The sequence below is a fragment of the Nematolebias whitei genome, chromosome 4 (assembly GCF_014905685.2).
Source record: "Nematolebias whitei isolate Nwh7 chromosome 4, NemWhi1, whole genome shotgun sequence".
Classification (NCBI taxonomy): Eukaryota; Metazoa; Chordata; class Actinopteri; order Cyprinodontiformes; family Rivulidae; genus Nematolebias; species Nematolebias whitei.
This window is the reverse complement of record NC_056501.1, coordinates 10,452,929-10,463,174: the sequence shown is the minus strand read 5'-3', so window position 1 is coordinate 10,463,174 and position 10,246 is coordinate 10,452,929. Positions and strand designations below refer to the sequence as shown.

The following is a 10,246-nucleotide window of genomic DNA, read 5'->3' as shown; positions in this document are numbered from 1 at the left end:
CCACATCCTCTCTGACCCGGTTCTGATCCACATCCTCTCTGACCCGGTTCTGATCCGCACCTTTTCTGGCTCCGCTTTGATCCAGAGCTTCTCCGGCTCCCGGCTGCAGTTCCGCCTCTCGCCGGCAGGGGGCGCTCGCAGCGCGGCGGATCGCGGCTCTCCTCCTCTCTGATCCGGACGGAGCTGCACCGGATCGGCCCGCAGGACAGGTGCTCCTCGTGCGCGCGAGCCTCACCTGCGGCCCAGGTGAAGGAGCCTCGTGCCTGGAAAGTTCATCAGAACTAATGGACCGAAGGTTCTGAAAGGTTCGGTCGTTTTATTTGGACAAACCGGGGAAAATGTTGGAAAAATCCGTAAAGTTGGAGCCGAAGCCCCGCCCCCCTCAGCCTCCTCCTCTCCCCCAGTGGGGGAGGGAGGGGGAGGAGGGAGGGAGGCAGCAGCTCGCATTCACTTTCTCCTCACAGTCAGTGCAGAGCTGCTCCGAACCGGACCGGAACACGAAGCGTCGGGCGGATACCAACCGGACCTGCGCTGCTCCCAACTCCAGCTGGACCTCCTGATTCCGCACTTTGGAGGATTTCTCTGATTTTTTTTTTTTTTTTTTTTTTTTTTTTTAACTCTTCCTCCACCCCCCCCTCCCTCCGGTGCGCATCCCGAACCTCCTCCACCCGGTGCGCATCCCGAACCTCCACCCGGTCCACATCCCGAACCTCCTCCAGCAGCAGCTCCGCACCTCCACGCGCACGCCGCGCGCTGTCAGCGGGGGATGCTGCCGCCCGGGCCCGCCTGCTGCTGCCGCTGACCGGGAGGTACCGGCGGGTGACCCGGTCCAGTCCGGACGGGTTCCATTCAACAGAACCCCCGCAAATCTGAGAACCTGGGTGGACTTGGATATTTCCTGGATTGTTTTAATTAAATTTAACACTTTATTTATTTTTTCACCTTGGTGGATCTTTTGTTTTGGATTTTTTTTTATATATATTTTTTTTATATTTTTGACCCGGATCGGTTCTGTTCGGATACCGAGGAGGAGCGGAGCCTTTAGCCGGGCTGGAGCGCTCAGAGACCGGGACCCGCGCGGCTCAGACCCGATCCAGGTAAGAACTCCAGTCCGCAGACCATGGTTCTGATTAAAACCCTCATCCTGCTGTCACATGGACTTCACGACCAGAACCGTCAGAACCAGACACTTTAACAGAATTAAAACCCAAATTCTCTTCAACTGCCGAACTCTGGAGACGGTTCTGGGAGGATGGACGGAACCAAAAACACTTGTTGGTGAATTACAGATGGATGATGGGGCGGGACAGAACCGGTGGTCTGCATCGATCCAGTTCCAGTCTGAACCAGCTTCCTGAGGTTCCGACCTGAAACCGAACATCTCAGACGTTCGGTGGACCTGAAGCAGGACCTGGTTCTGATCACAGGGTTGGATATGGTTCTGGTTAAATGTTCAGGTTCGGATCAAAGGGTTGGTTCTGATTTGATATGGATCTTATATATTTGGATCTGGTTCTGATCAGGTTTAGATTTGATACGGATCTTATCAGATGTATGGATCTGGTTCTGGTCTGAGCTGTAGATCAGGTTCTGGTCAGGAGTTTTGGATCTGGTTCTGTCTTTAACACCATGTTGGTGGGAACCCGAGGCCCAGATTGGAACCTCAGAACTTTTCAGAGGTCCAGTCTTCTTTTAGTGTGGCTCTGACCTTTGACCCCAGCTCCTAACCCCCCCCATCCATCCATCCTCTCCATGTTATCAGCTTCAGGTGAATCTGCAGCTGAAGTCCAGCTCCAAACAGCCAAAGCTCCTCTGCATTCGGCTCTTAGCAGGGCTCCGTCTATTTCCTGGTGACATGAACGTTCATCATCAGGTCTGACAGAGAAGGTGTTTGAGAGTCCAGACCGGGTTGTAGCTGTTGAGAACTGGATCAGAGAACTGGATCAGAACACAGAGCAGAGAGGAGCGGCACCACTAGCTGTAATCCATGAACTCCCTCTGTTCGTGTGAAGCCGCACACAGCCGAAGAGAAACAGCCGAAGCTTCACCAAACAGGCGCATCTCAGAACATCTTGAACAAGTCTCATTCTGTGTCCCATCATTTCAGGAAGTGAAACTCGTAGATTCATACACGGAGTGAAATATTTCAAGCTTTTGGTGATTTTGGTTTACAAATGATGAAAAACAAAACTCGGTGTGTCATAAAATTAAATATTACGTAGCTGTTGGTGCCTTTAGCCTTTAGTGCGGGTCGGAGCTAAATCCTGCTGGAAAATGAAATCTCCATAAAGCTCGTCAGCAGAAGGAAGCATGTTCTGGTAGACGCTGCGTTGTGGACTTCAGAGAACACAGTGGACCAGAACCAGCAGAGGACATGGACCCAAACCATCACTGACTGGGAACTTCACTCTGGACTTCAAGCTACGTGGATTCTGGGCCTCTCCTCTCGTCCTCCAGACTCTGGGGCGTTGATTTACAAATGACGTGAACATTTAGTTTCATCTGAAAACGGGACGTTGGACCACGGAGACAGTCCAGTTTGTCTCCTCAGCAGGTAAGACGCTGACGTTGTCTCTGGTTCAGGAGTGGCTGGACTTGAGGGACGAGACATTTGTAGCTGGTGTCTGGGAGTTAATCAGCTGATTCGGGTGTGACACCACGATTACAAGAAACAAAGACTTGAATTATTTATGACTAATTAATCTCTTTAATTTACGAGTTTCACTCTGAAGACAACTTGCACAATATTCTAATTAGTTTTTTTTGAGATGCGCCCGTTCTCTCAAACGTTCTCCGTGTTTGGCTCATAGGAGCAGGGATCGGTCTATTTCCTGGAGAGACGCAGAACTTTAGGCGAGGCTTTAAAGAGAGCAAGCGAAGATCTGGACCAGAGGACCAGGTCTGGACTTTTGTTAGCTGCGTTGCTGGTTGAGGAAGAGGCATCGTCTTCCTCCTGCAGGCTCAACACGGTGCTGACGCTTTGGAACAGGGGGTCCGTCTATTTCCTGGAGCGGTCACAGTGTTTATTTAGCATACTTGGACCAGAACAGAGATTAAAGCTGGATTAAATCCTCCTCCTAAAACCAGGTCTTGCAGTGTTTTTGTAAAAAAAACACACATTTGAAGCCGGTTGCAGGTCTCTGAATAAGTTCAAATATCTTTACTGTCAATCGCTTCACATGTGGTACATGAGGTGGAATGAAACTGTACTCAAGGTCCCAGTTACACCCAAAAATAGCAAAAATATAAAGTATAAAAGAAGCAGTATATAAGGATCTAAACACTAATAATGTAAAATAGTACGGTGTATTAAACAGCAGCCCGAACATGAGCCTGTAGTGAGCAGATGAATATGAATGAATGAAAACAGAAGGTTCACAAGAACCTGGGAGGTTTGAGCTGATAACAGCCACAGCTCTGGGCGTTCTGCCGCCGCCTTCGGCTGATAACAGCCACAGCTTTGGGCGTTCTGCCTCCACCTTCGGCCGCTGTAAACACATATTTACTCCACAGCTGTACCGAGGTGGAGACCCTCTCTCTGAGGTTTGCGGTCGGTTTAAACGAGCGCCTCGCGCCGACGCCTCGCAGGGTGAGGTTGGAGGTCTGACACCGAGCGTTTGGGATCCATCGCTGACTCCACTAATTTGTAGATGCGTCCGTCCAAGTTGGACCGCTTAGACGGCGAGGCGTGCCGACCCGCCGTCCTGCAGCGGGCGGGTCAGGAGTGGGTCGTGGAAGATTAGTCGTGGGAGCGGAGAGGAGCCCGCTCTGCATGAAATCAGAGATCTGAGGGAGACGCTACCATCTGTCATAGAAGAGGGAGCTGGTGGGGTGGAAACGGGCTCGGTGTGTGAGATGAACACACACACACACACACACACGGTTCTGCATCAGAACCTCCCAGATTTGGATGCGTCGTTCGGTTCAGTCCAGTTCAGAGATTGGACAAGAACACCGAAACTCGCTCGTCGGCCGTAACAAACCAGGAAAGAATGAAGGCTTTGTTTCTCCGAGCGAACAGAACCGGTCCGTCGACCGAGCCGTCATCGGCAGACGATGTGGAATCTGTGAGTCACGATGCCGGCCTCACTGCAGAACCACTTTTTCCTTACGAGGAATCAAGTCGGGGACGGTTTCTGGAGATCTGTCCGACGACAGGTCGGCGATCCCAAACGGATCGGCTGAATAGAAAGCTGCAGTACCAGTACCAGTTAATGGGTTCTGTTGGTTCTAAAGCACAAACTGGACACCCAGGTGGCTTTAAGATGATTACCTCATCAGATCAGCTGTGTGCAAAATCAGTTTTATCAACTTCGTGTTCAAAATCCAAACCAGTCAGGTGTGTTTGAAGGAGTTACTACTGGTAAAACACCAGAAACCAGTAAAATAAATGAGCAAACAGGAAACGTTCATGAATCTCTTCTTATTTTTCTTCCATGCTCCTCACGTCGTTTCCATGTAGATGGATGGGGAGTGGTGGCGCAGTGGTTGGAGATGGTGGACGTGTGCTACCACAGCCCTCTGTGTGGAGCAGAGAGCAGCATCTAGGGCACCCAGGGGTGCAGATGGTGGGGGTTAAGGGCCTTGCTCAGGGCCCAGAGTGGGGTAAATTAGGGTGGAGGCAGGTGTGGGCGTTGCACCTTTCCCGCTCACATTTTGACGACGTCAGCCCGGGGAATTGAACCGGCGACCTTCTCAAACCTCTGCTCCCCCTTTGTAAATGCGTCCATCTAATTTGAGTGGGTCGTGGAGAATTAGTCGTGGGAGCGGAGAATAATCTAATACTAATAATTATAAAATGAATAATCAAAGAAAAGAAGCAGAATGAACAAATTTGGAAAGACAATGTGCACGTGCACAGTAGGGAGTACTACATTCATATTTTACAGCTTCCTTAAGGTTTATTCATATATTTATTTTTTTAGAAAAATGAGAAAGTTTCACACTTTAAGACTTCAATGTTTAATAAAAGTTTTTATTGTATGTGCGAGTTTATTTTTTGCAACTTCTTTATTAAAGAAAAACACTTTCCCCACATTAGCTATGGATACATTTCGACACAAAGCCTGTGGAGATATAAAACGTCCTGATATTTTTCTTTAAAAGGCAGAAAATAAAGATATATCGGAGTGATCGGAAAAGATGAAGCTGCTACCAGCGTGTGAAACGTGTTAAAAAGCAGCTTTACTGTTATTTCCTCCTGAGAGAAAACACGAGTCTCTTCATATTCGGCTTCATTCCGAGTCCATTAGGATGAAGAGTGTGGAGGCGACAGCTCCATTTGGGTTTCTCCATGTTTTTTTATTTATTTTTATAATAAAAATCTCAGATATGCCCCTCGCTCTCTGCACGGCTCCTCTTCCAGCTCACATCAGTGTGACGGAGCGAACCAGGGAGAACGCTGTGGGTTTGTGTCACCGCACTTTAACTCAGCCTGAAATGCGCTGCGCTCGTTTTAACGCGGCAGGAAGTCACGCACGATTTTCACCTGATCACGGCGCATTCACAAAATATATACCGGTATGTTCTTTAGTTTGCATGGCTTTTAAATCAGACGTCGCCGTGGTCGTCCAGAGGAATCCACTGGAAGGTTGATCAGATGGATCCACTGGAGAACCGGAGGATTTGTAAAAAATGCTGCTAATGCAGTGATGCTTTCGCGTCAAACTAATGGACAGTTGTTTCCTGCAGCAAGCTGAGCGAAAAGCTTCAGTGTTGTCATCTGGACCAGTTTCTTTAAGTGAGAAATGTTCGTCCCCCATCCAGAGGACTTCTTCAGTCTGCGGCCTGACAAACAGATCTTTCCCATAGGTAGCCTTCACTGCTGTGTTTCAAAGCCAACCTCCTGTTGGAGTCTCAAAAAAGTAGGCTTTTAACACAGGCGAATCACACCCATCCAAAACAATCAATCATCGTACAACAATCAAATGTTGTAGACCATGTGTCCAACTTGCTACTCACAGAAACAGTGTGAGGACAACCAAGTCCAACGTGGTTCAGAGAAAGGGTTGTAAGCTCAATCATCCAGGTAGATGACAACAAAAAAGGTTAAATCATGTCATCTGGACCAGTTTCTTTAAGTGAGAAATGTTCGTCCCCCATCCAGAGGACTTCATCAGTCTGCAGCCTACCAAACAGATCTTTCCCATAGGTAGCCTTCATTGCTGTGTTTCAAGCCAACCTCCTGTTGGAATCTCAAAAGTAGGCTTTTAACACGGGCGAATCACACCCATCCAAAACAATCAATCATCGTGCACTACAGTCAAAGGTTTTAGTTCAGATGGCCAACTTGCTACTCACAGAAACAGTCTGAGGACAACCCCCTAACCCTAACACATAGCATATTTACTGATACGCTGATGCTGAACTCCACCTTTTACCATAGGCGGAGCCTAGAGTCTAAAAAACCCAATAACTTCCTGGGTTCGGGGCAGTGTTGCCAGGTGTACGGTAATTATCGTATTTGTACGACCATTTTGCCCTCTATATGATCAATAATCCCAAAAAAGGCCAAATATACGATAATTTGATCATTCCGTGAACATGTGGTTGTAATCGGTTGTCATCAGCCTGTCGCAACTGTCTGTCGGAGTTTTTTTGTGAACCCTGGAGGCATCTGTGTCCTCAAACAGATGCACGATTGGCTGGAAATTCCAGCCAATCGTGCTTTTCGAAATGTTACCTACGAGTGACGTATTTGCGTTTGCCTCAGAACAACGGCCGTGATTGGATGAATAGTCCACTGCGCCCGCCCCATGAGTGAGGAAAAGAAAAGAAGAAGAAGCAGAGCCGGTCTGGAAGCGGACCCATCACTACTATAGTGCATCAATAGATTTGATATTTTGGTTTTGACGGGTGTACGATAATTTCCCTCAAAATACGATAATTTTATGTCTCTAGTACGATAATCCTACATTTCTCACCTGGCAACACTGGTTCGGGGCTTTGTTTCCGAGATCCTCGTAGTGAGAAACAGGGTCTCTCTTGTAAATGAGTTCTCGAGGCTCAATGAGACTAACCTGTATAAATAAAGGTTGAATGAAAAATGATGGTTCGGACTGAAGCCTCTGCGCTGAAACCTGTAACTTTTCCTTCCTTACCGACATTAAATGGTAAAAACTTTACTTTTCTCAGTTTTTATTGTGTCGCCGTGAGACTTCATTCCACCTGGGAACAAAAAAACCAAAAAGGGCGTCGTGGTCAGACGGTCGACAGACCACTGAAGAAGGCAGCAGCCAAAATAAAGAAAAAATAATAAATGCACCACCAATCATCCATCCATCTATTATCTTTTACCCACTTCTTCCTTTTCGGGTCGTAGGGGTCACTGGTGCCCATGTCCAGCTATCACTGAGCGAGTGGCGTGGCTCTACCAACTTATGTTGCCCTCACCACCAATCATAATTTTTGTATTACACTTAAAACTGATTTGTGTTTTAGAGGTTAAACAAAGTTTAGAAGTTAAAAGAAAAAAAAAATATTATGGTACATTTGCTTTTTTTAAGAAAAAGTAAAAAGAAAAAAAAATATTTTTAAAACTGAAACTACCCAAATTGTTCCCATATTCCACTTTTCCATCGATAAATCCTGTACAACGCAGGTATTCATTTGTTTTACCGTGCCGTTCGGGTGTTTAACATCCACAGCTGGGTCCGTCAGTCAAACTTTACATTATGCCACTATTTGAGTTGTTAGTGAACCTTGTAAACCGTAGGAATGATTTGTGCTTTTACCGTGATCTCCAGTTGTTTAACTTTCACCATTTAATCTGTAAATTAGTTCCCACTATGACAAAGTAGCACTGTAATGTGAGGATCTCCTGTTTTTCCAGCAAACCTTGTCAAGCATCGCCACAATAATTTGTGTTCCGTCAGTAAATGAGTTCCCACTCATTAGGTCAAACAAATAGTAGAAAATATCACCATCTGTGGTTTGTCTGGCGAATTGGTGTTCTTACCGTGTTCTCCGGTTGTTGAACGTACATATTCAACAGTCAAAGGAAGTTCCCTTACGATAGTCAAATGAACACGACTGTCACAGTTCTTCCGTTAAATCATAGCACCAATAATTTGTGCTTTTACCGTGATCTCGTTTCATTTTTTAATGTTGAACCTGTATGTTAGTTCCCACTATTGTAGTCAAAAGAGATACTAGTGTCAACATCTCCTATTATTCTAATGAAAACCGAAACTCGTATGAACGACAAAAAAGGTTAAATCATGTCATCTGGACCAGTTTCTTTAAGTGAGAAACATTTCGTCCTCCATCCAGAGGACTTCCTCAGTCTGCAGCCTGCCAACCAAATCTGTCCCATAAGTAGCCTTCATTGTGTAATTCGTATGATTAAGAATTAGTGTTTCTGGGTGTTCAAGTTTGTTGTCGACTCAGTAAAGTACTTCCTGCTAATAAGTAAGCTAACGAAACAGTGAGTCATGTCACATTTTCTAGTTCTGGGAATTCTGTTGAGCATTTCAACAAAGAAGGATTTTATTATTGCGCCATTCATGTGTCAAAACAGGAAGTTATCTCTACTATAAAACAGTCTTGATTCCTTTTTGCCAAACAAGTTTGTATTGTGTCTAGGATATTGTTCAAGGAATAAGATTGGAAAATTGAAGGTGCATTGTGACCTTATAACACCTGACCGTGTCGCGCATAAAACAAAATCTGTATCGGACAAAATCGGAATCGTCAGGTCAGGCTTTGTAGAAATTGTTGGTCAGCTATAAAACTGCAATTGATGCACCCCTAGATTTTATTTTGAAAAAATGTTAATCGAGGTTGACGTCATGCACTTCCTGCTTCCATGCAGGAAGATGACTTCATGATTTAACCTATTATTTAATATAATTTAGATTTTTATTCAAACCGTGTATCCTCTCATGTTGTTTATGAGATGTTTGGTATCACATAGAAGGATTAAACCAAGTTTTAGTCTTATGTTCATTTTTCACGGTTCTCTGTTGAAAATTTACTCCACTTTTTTATTATAAATAGTTATGACGTTTGGAGTTCTGGTTTGGTTTTATGCAGGAAGTTTCGGTTCTCTTTGTAATTTTCTTTACTTATGAAGCAAATTTATTGATTTAAAGAGCAACTCCCAGCCTTATTTCGAAACAAAGCATTTTAAACTGGAACTTAATGGGAATTGAATGCAGAGATGTTACATTGCAAAAAAAAAAAAAAAAAATCCCAAGTAATTTAGAAAAATCAGTCATTGCTTACACCTCTGCATTGTGAAATATAAAGTCAAGGTTGACGAGTTAAATTTGGTTGTGTGACACATTTCAGCACCGGTTCTTCATAAAGGTATTTCATTCCAGATGCAGCGCATTTGAAATATTTTAGGTATTTCAGCAGTTATTGCTGCTGATTAAGGGCTGCATGGTGGAGTAGTGATTAGAGTTGGCGCCTCACAGCAAGAAGGTTGCAGATTCACCTCCTAGACCTTTCTGTGTGGCGTCTACATGTTCTTCTTGTGTCGTTTTCTCCGTATACTCCGGTTTTCTCCCACAAACAAAAACATGCATGTTAGTTTGCATGGTAGATATGGTAGCTTAGATTTAAAACTATTCCTGGACATGTTTAACCTTTAATCTGCACTAATGTGCACTTTTTCTGCCTTCAAATCCCACAATCCTTGGCTGCAGCTTCATCGTTGTGTTTGTGGGTCAGAGGTTACCTCATAGTGTCAGCAGAAGGTCAAATGTTTGATCCAGTAACCGGTTAGTCCTGTCATTGCTCCTCGGAGCCACAAGAGGCAGATCCCAAAATACTGAAACCGGTCGGTCCACTGAAACCAGTTAATCTGTGAGCTCGTATCCTGTTGACGGTACTCACGCCGGTGTGAAACTCGACTCTGGACTCAACACAGTCACATTCTTTACCTGCCAAACAGCTGATCATTTTCACTGTTTGCTGAAGGTGTAGGCGCGCCGACACAAACACACCTGTCCTTGTGCAACGCCGCAGCGGTGTTTTAAGATCTGAAGTGTTACTGACACACAACATGTTGACAACTTGTTTTAATATTGGGATTAAATGGATCAGGACACCTCTGCAAATGGATACAAATCCAGATATTTTTAACGTTTAAAACTGAATAAGTTGTGTTTAGATAAATTTTGTGGAAAACAATTACGGTACTTTTCTAACATAGTGATTGAAATTAAAGTTTTTTTAGGTTCCTCTTTGGTTCACTTTTTGTATCATAATCACAAATATTTTTTAAAAGTACCGTATTTTT

General features: G+C 45.0%; 1 protein-coding gene across 1 annotated transcript in view; it reads left to right on the top strand.

The window, feature by feature from the left end:
* The first annotated feature begins 822 nt into the window (after positions 1–822).
* LOC119408385 (protocadherin-1) overlaps positions 823–10,246 on the top strand; it is a 204,747-nt gene continuing 195,323 nt past the window's right edge. The window contains exon 1 of the mRNA XM_037675191.1: positions 823–1,097. The gene's annotated coding sequence lies outside the window, so the exon portion shown is untranslated. The remainder of the gene's footprint in view (positions 1,098–10,246) is intronic.